The sequence below is a fragment of the Phocoena phocoena genome, chromosome 2 (assembly GCF_963924675.1).
Source record: "Phocoena phocoena chromosome 2, mPhoPho1.1, whole genome shotgun sequence".
In the NCBI taxonomy this organism is placed as follows: domain Eukaryota; kingdom Metazoa; phylum Chordata; class Mammalia; order Artiodactyla; family Phocoenidae; genus Phocoena; species Phocoena phocoena.
Window position 1 is genome coordinate 92,429,302 of NC_089220.1, and position 7,302 is coordinate 92,436,603.

Genomic DNA, 7,302 nt, shown 5'->3' on the forward strand with positions numbered 1-7,302 from the left:
ATTCTGAGCTCTTATTATGTGCCAGGCACATAATATAATCCTCACAACAAACCTTGTTATAGATATTTGTGTCATGTTCACTTTATAGATAAGGAAAAAGTCAGAGAGGTGAGGTAACTTGCCCCAAATCCACAGCAATTTAAGTGACAGAGCAGAGAGTGAACCTCAGTCTGTCTGAATCCAGAGCCTAATTCTTATCCACATTCTCCATCTCAGCAATTTCACCTCTGAGAAAGTCCTTTGGTGCTTAATAAAGGTTTGACATTGAAGGCAAGATCTTTCCTAACCATATAATTGCCCAGCAGAACATGTTTATAATAGTATGCAGGTAGAACTGATGAACCCAGAAACTATGTATCTAATAGAAATCTTTCTGTATATTTTCAAACCAATAAGTAAACAAGAAGATCCACCGAATTCCAAGGATGCATTTTATTAAAGAAGGAAGAGGGACAAGTTTACTGAAACCTTGGAGGAGTGTTTGCTTACAGAGACTGTCAGGAAGAGTGACAGCGCCAAGCACACAGCATGAGGAAGGGCTATAAAACTTCAGTACTGAACAGCAGACCACGTGCAGGCTGCTTTCCTCTGCAAGAAAACACTTTGGTAGGGTTCAGCCTTATGCTGCCACAGGAATTCACCACTCTTCTCTTACCCAAAGCCATTTATTCTGATATATAAAGTGGGTCCATGAATTCTTTAGAAATCTAAAGAGCCAGAGGTGCCTCAGCGGCCCAGAAACACATCTCTCTTTAGCCTAATCACTGCCTAACTGCTGGGAGGCTCATGTTGTCACTGAGGGGAGCTGCTGGTACTCTGAGTCAATTCTGGTTTGGCCAATAGTCCCATTTTATGAGGTTTTATACCCACTTTGTGTCATTCGTTGTTTTCTATTCTTGGAGGCCTTGCCAATGACAGCATTGCACTGAGATACAGGTACAGTGCCACTTTCCTGTAAAAGGAGGAACGAGAGCAAGTGTCAACAGCTCCTGTCAAGAAAGAGGTCAGAGTAACTAGCAGGGCTGTCTCAGATCAACTACTTAATCGCACTCCTAGGAAGGGTGGGAATAATGAGAACAGCTTTTTATGATGTTTGGATGACTATGGAAACTCACTGTAAGGCTGCACATGGAGTATGAGTATAAAAGTTGCTCTCAGAGCCTGGGAAATCGTATGCAGAGGGAATTTCAAAGACATTACTATCCAGTTCTTTTATTTCCTCCCTGCCTTGTCATTTTTTCCTTCTTTCAGTCAAAAAATGGTGCATTGGCTACATTTCTCTTAAAATACACAATTCTTCTTCCTGCAGTACGACCCCTTGGCAGGAGAGAGAATTGATACGGACACATGTAGCTGAAGCTTAATTCCCATTCCTTGATCTAGGTCAAAGGTCTGAAGAGTGGGAAAAGTGGGAGCTCTTCCCTTCACTTTTTATTTTGCTCTCTTTTTTCTGTGTACATTTTATCTCTGCTTCAATAATCAAGGTCTCAGATACAGGCTTTCCCCTCCATTAATTCATTAGTTTCCTGACCTCAGATACTGTGTTCTACATCTCATCAAGGACAACGGTGTTCTCCTGCTATTTAATACTCATCATGTGTAGGCAATATTATGAAGACTCAGGCCTTTAGTAGAACCTGGGATAGTGATGAAATTCAATGACACTGCTTGTTGGGACACATACTAACAATAGAGTAGGAGGGTACTGGGGTTAAGTGCTGCTTTAAGGCCAAGGGAGCGGCTGGAGCCCAGCAGCAGGTGCATTTGCTTTCATCTCTCCTTTGGTCCACCCCAATCAGCATGTCATCTCAACTCTAAAGGCCCCTGATGATGACTACTCCTCAGCCTTCAATCGACAAGAATTGAAGAAAAATTAACTTGAGGATATCTTCTACTCTATTATGGAATTACTAGAGTTTGTTAAGTGCCCAGAATCTGTTTATTGGTCAGTTCTTTGGCTAAGGCTGCCTTTGCCTCTGATTCATCCTTCTGCCTACTCATCCCCTGCCCTACCCACTTCTCCCATCATATTTTGAAATGTTAATCCCTGTCTCTGATCACTGGCAGGCCTCATTCCTATTAAGCATGATTCTCATTTCCTTATTTTTATAAGTTGGTAGCCATCCAGTTTCCTCCTAGGCTGCAATGTGCAACACAAAAACAAGTCATTTAAAATCTGCTTCTTTGGGTTATGGACCATTCCTGAATACCAACTAGGTAGAACCAGGAGTTGGTAACAGAGACCCAACCCAAACGTGGCAGGTCTGGTGGGAGAAACTGAAGGAAAAGATGTCTTTATAAAAGATAAGAATCATCTGATTGGCTATACCAGTGTCTGGCGGATTCCGTATCAAATATGTTTCTTCTACTGGTCTCAAACATTGTTACATTACACTACTTAGCAAAGGGAAATAAGAAGTCTTTATATGCTGGGGGGTGGGTGGTGTTAAAGGATAGAGGAAGAGTATGGACTCTGGTGTTTGTAGTCCTCAGTTTGGAAGTGTAGACCACTCCATCATTATTATCTCTGTGACCTGAGCAGGTTCCTCAAACTCTCTAAGCCTCAGTTTCTTTATCAGTGAAATGGGAATCATAATAATACCTTCTTTATAGGATTGTTATGAAGATTAAATGAAATAATGCAAACATGTAAAGTACTTAGTCCAGGGCAAAGTATAATGAGGGCTCAACAAATGTTAAATGTGAGATAAAATTATCTTTTCATTAACAAAGTTCACCTGACTCATTTATACCTGTTTATGTGTCCAAATACAGCAAGCAGTACATAGACTCAGACACTGATCCCTCTGGGGCTCTGAGGTTCTTTGTTCCAATTGCAGCCTGTTGAGGATTGTTAAGGAATGGGCCAGAGGTTACAGAGAGGATCTCTGAACCTAAAACAATACAAAGTGTATTTGAGAGGATGAACTGACTCTCTGCCTAACCCCAAGAGAACATTTTCATAGCTTATCTGATATTTGAATCTCCTTAGATTGGGCCAGGTTCAGTTTTTAGTCTGAGGTTAGTGTAATGGAGGTGTAGGGGCCTCTAGAGAGTGGCTTGGTGGGGCAGGTAATGGCAGCAGAATATGTTCTATGCCACTATTCCCATCACCACCACACACACACATTCACATTCACATTCACACACATTTAAATTCAATACAAACCCAAAGACTCACTCTTAGGGGGCCTGCCATGGAGATGGAGATGTATTTATCAAACCCTCTGGGTTTGAATCCCAAGCTTCATCTCATCCAGGCTCTTCCTTGGCAACTTAGTAAGCCTCTTTATGCCTCATTTCTCTGTATAAAATAGGAATTATAATAGTTCCTACAACAGAAAGTAGTTTAAATTATATAATGCTTGTAACATGTTGAGCGTGCTGGGTACAGCCTTTAGTCAGTATTAGCCATTGGTTTTATTTTTGTTTTGATTTTAAAAAGGAAAGATATCACAAGCCTAATCTGAAACCCCAAGGCAAAGTTTATTTTGATCAAAGACAAAGCAATCGTATTTCATTCAGGGGGTTGTTTCAAAATATCTGCCGGATATTAGCAAAAGTAAAAAGCCAAATGTTCAAAGAGACTGAAAGAAAATAAACTAAAATATCCACTGACTTTCTATGAGTGGTGGGATTGTGGTAGGTTGTAGTTTTCTTTATACTCTTCATAAATTACAAATTTTCTACAATGAGCACATATTACTTTTATAGTCAGGAAAAATCATTGTGCTTTATAAATATTCATATACACAATTATCAGGTGACAGTGTGTGGATTTTCACCTCTCTCCTCAACATCCTCACACTTGTCTTCATCTTTGCTAGACCCTGTGGTTAAATATGGTGCCTAATGACTGGAGAATTGTTAAAAGTGTGAATGAATGTGTGCTGCATGTGTGAAGTTATTGATCTTCAATTTTTTGCTCTCTTTCGTTTTTGGAATGTTAAAATACCAAAATGTAAAAATATCCCCCTTTAAGAACAATCAAATATTACTATTTAGTCCTTTTGGCTTCAGATATTTTATCTAAAGTAGAATATTACAAATAAAATTCAAGTTCTCTCTGTTTTCCTCTCCAAGTTCCATCCCCTTATCTATTCTCTATGGGAAGCCATTATTATATATTTGAAGGGTACCATTTCACTCCATAGTTTTATATTTTACTTGAGTGTAGATGCTCCATGAACAGCAGATAGTATTGCTTTATCTGCTTTGTAGTGTTTACAGATTTTTTCATAGCTGGCTTATTTTAACTCAGATTATATTTTCTAGGTCAGTGCTGTCCAATAAAAATATATAAGCCACATATTAATTTAAAATTTTCTAATAGCCACATCTAAAAAAAGCAAAGAGAGGGAGTTCCCTGGTGGTCCAGTGGTTAGGACTCAGCACTTTCACTGCTGTGGGCCTGGGTTCAATCCCTGGTCAGGGAACTAAGATCCTGCAAGCCGTGTGGTGTGACCAAAATAAATAAATTAATTAAAATTTTAAAAATTAAGAAAAATAAAACAGAAAAGCAGAAAGAAACCAGCAAAATTAAATTTAGTATATATTTTATTAAGCTCAATATATCCAAAATATTACTCTTCTAACGTACATCTTTAACCATATTTCAAGTGCTTATTAGCTTTATGTGGCTAGTGGCTACCATATTGGAGAGGAAAATTCTAGATCTATTTATATTGATACACGTTCACTTAATTGTTGTAGAACATCTCAGTTGATTTACCCATTCACTTATTGATGAACAGTTAGGCTTTTTTCCCTATTGCAAATAACATTTACTTGAAATTTTTTTTCCTATGTCTTCTCCTACACATGTACAAGAGTTTCTCTTAGTGAATATCATGATTGGAATAACCTGTTCATAAGAGTGAGCATCTAATTGTAAGACTGTTGCCAAATTGCTCTCCATAGTGGTTGTACCAGTTCACATTCTTAACAACAGAGGCTAAGAGTGCTGAGAGCACTTGATTTGCACATCTTCACTGACAGACTCCCAGGGTGGAATCCCACCTTTAATTCTTATTAAATTGGCAAGCTATTTAATCTCTGTTTCCTTATCTATGAAATGAGACTACTAGAAATACTACCTACCTCATTGTTGTTAGTAGTAGATGAGTTAATACATAAAAAGAAAGCACTTAGAACTATGCCTGGAAAATGGTAGTCCCTCAATAAATGTAAGCTACTGTTGTCATTATCTCATTTGTTCTTCATAGTTGCTCTGTGGAGTAAGCAGGATAGGCACCCTTATTACCAAGATAGGAGATTGGATAAAACCCAATCCAGGTCTGGGATTCATTAAATGATATTTAACGACATTAAATAGCTACAAAGAGATAGTTTCATTCAATCTCTCTCGTTTTAGAGGAGAAAAAACTTGGGTTTCCTGGGATTTTAATTAGCTTCTCCAAATTGGCTAGAGTATTAGAACTAAGTCTTCTTATTTTTAGATATTACTATTTGTGTAAATCCTTCCCTTTACTAGGAAACATTGGAGGAAACATAATTTAGGCCATGATCAGATACCAAAGTTAATGGGAAATAACTTTGGAAGTATAAGCTTGTTTAATTAGAGCAAAGATTTAGACTACCTTCTCTTAACATCCTGATATTCAGCAAGAATTTTAGTTCTGTCTGCCACCACCATCACCAGCATTGTTAACACCACCACACAACCAATACCACTATATACCCTCTATCCCATTTAGATCAGACCTATGTCAACTGGAGTAGGTGATGCCATATTGGATAGTATTGACTGTGCCTCCATAATGTCTAGTGAGAGTAAATTAGAGCCTAGTGTTAGAAGAGATGCCCCAAGCCTAGGCAGGTAGGACAGATACTAGGACTGGGAAAGCTTTCTTTTTCTACCTTAAACTCTTCTAAAATTTTCCCCTTCTTTTCACTCATTGTGTGTATATTTTCCCTTAAGTTTTTGGACATATTTCCTATGGCTGCTTTAAAGTCCTTGTGTGCAACGTCCATCACCTAGATCCTTTCTGCGTCAGTTATTATTGAATGCTTTTTTTTCTGAAATTAAAAATTTTTTTTTCACGTCCAGTGATTTTTGATTGGCAACTGGACATTATGAGTTATACAATGTAGGGTATCTGGATTATGTTATGTTCTTCTGAACAGTAATTCTTATTTTAGAAGGCAGTTAGTTTGGCTGGACTCAAACTCACAACTGTGTCTTCCTTGTGGTAGACAGGAAATGATCTCCCCACTCAATTTATTCAGCTCCCAGCTACTGTATATTTCAAGACCCCTTCAGGTCTTTCCTAGCCATGTATAATTTAGTAGTCATCCAAAGTTCTAGGCAGATTTTGTATGTATATGTTTGGGGATTTCCCCTTGTGCAGCTCCCTCCCTTTCAGGATTATTCCTCTAACTTTCTGCTCTGCCTGCCCCAAACTATGTCTGGTGCCTCAAACCAGTAAGATGGTGGCTTTCTGCTGCTGCAGCTGTGTAGGCAGGAGCCTGCAAACCTTTAAATCACACTCATGGAAATTCTTCTTTTAAGGATAGGCTTTCCTCTAGTTTTGATTTTGGTCACTCTCCAGTTCTTAATATAATTAAAAAATACATATTGTCCAGATTTCACAATTGCCATCTGAGGGAGAGTTATATCCACCAAGAGTCTCCAACTATTTCTGAAGCTTCAACAGCCTGTTAAGTGAGGTGCTTTTTTTTTTTTTTTTTTTTTTTTTGCCGGTACGCGGGCCTCTCACTGTTGTGGCCTCTCCCGTTGTGGAGCACAGCCTTCGGATGCACAGGCTCAGCGGCCATGGCTCACGGGCCCAGCCGCTCTGTGGCATGTGAGATCCTCCCGGACTGGGGCACGAACCTGTGTCCCCTGCATTGGCAGGAGGACTCTCAACCACTGCGCCACCAGGGAAGCCCTCATTAAGTGAGTTTTAATTTAAAATGATTCCACCTTCCCTCATGCTATTTACCCACTGTAGAAATTGAATATGGGTTGAAGGTGCATGAAAGCATTTATAGTATTTTCTCTTCTTCTGAAAATGTTTGAATTTTTCCTTAAACTTTTTAAATGAAAAGATTCCTTCATGATTGGTGCTGCTTACTTTCTATTACTCGAAAAAATGATAAATAAAACAATAAATAAACAATAGTGTTTTATTGTTCTACTTTTAATGATATTAAGACTGATCACTGTACCTGGTTGGAGATTTTCAAGCAGCCCAGGCAGAAGTCAGTACCTCAAGGGGGAGTTGAAAGTAGGACATCTCTCAGTGGGATGAGGCATTGAATATGCACAATTGTGGAGCT

At 38.8% G+C, this 7,302-nt stretch overlaps 1 non-coding gene across 1 annotated transcript; it reads left to right on the forward strand.

Annotated features, from left to right (window-relative positions):
- Positions 1-4,363: 4,363 nt before the first annotated feature.
- Positions 4,364-4,436, forward strand: TRNAE-UUC (transfer RNA glutamic acid (anticodon UUC)). The gene has a single exon. It is a non-coding gene; the product is annotated as a tRNA-Glu (tRNA).
- The last annotated feature ends 2,866 nt before the right edge of the window (positions 4,437-7,302 follow it).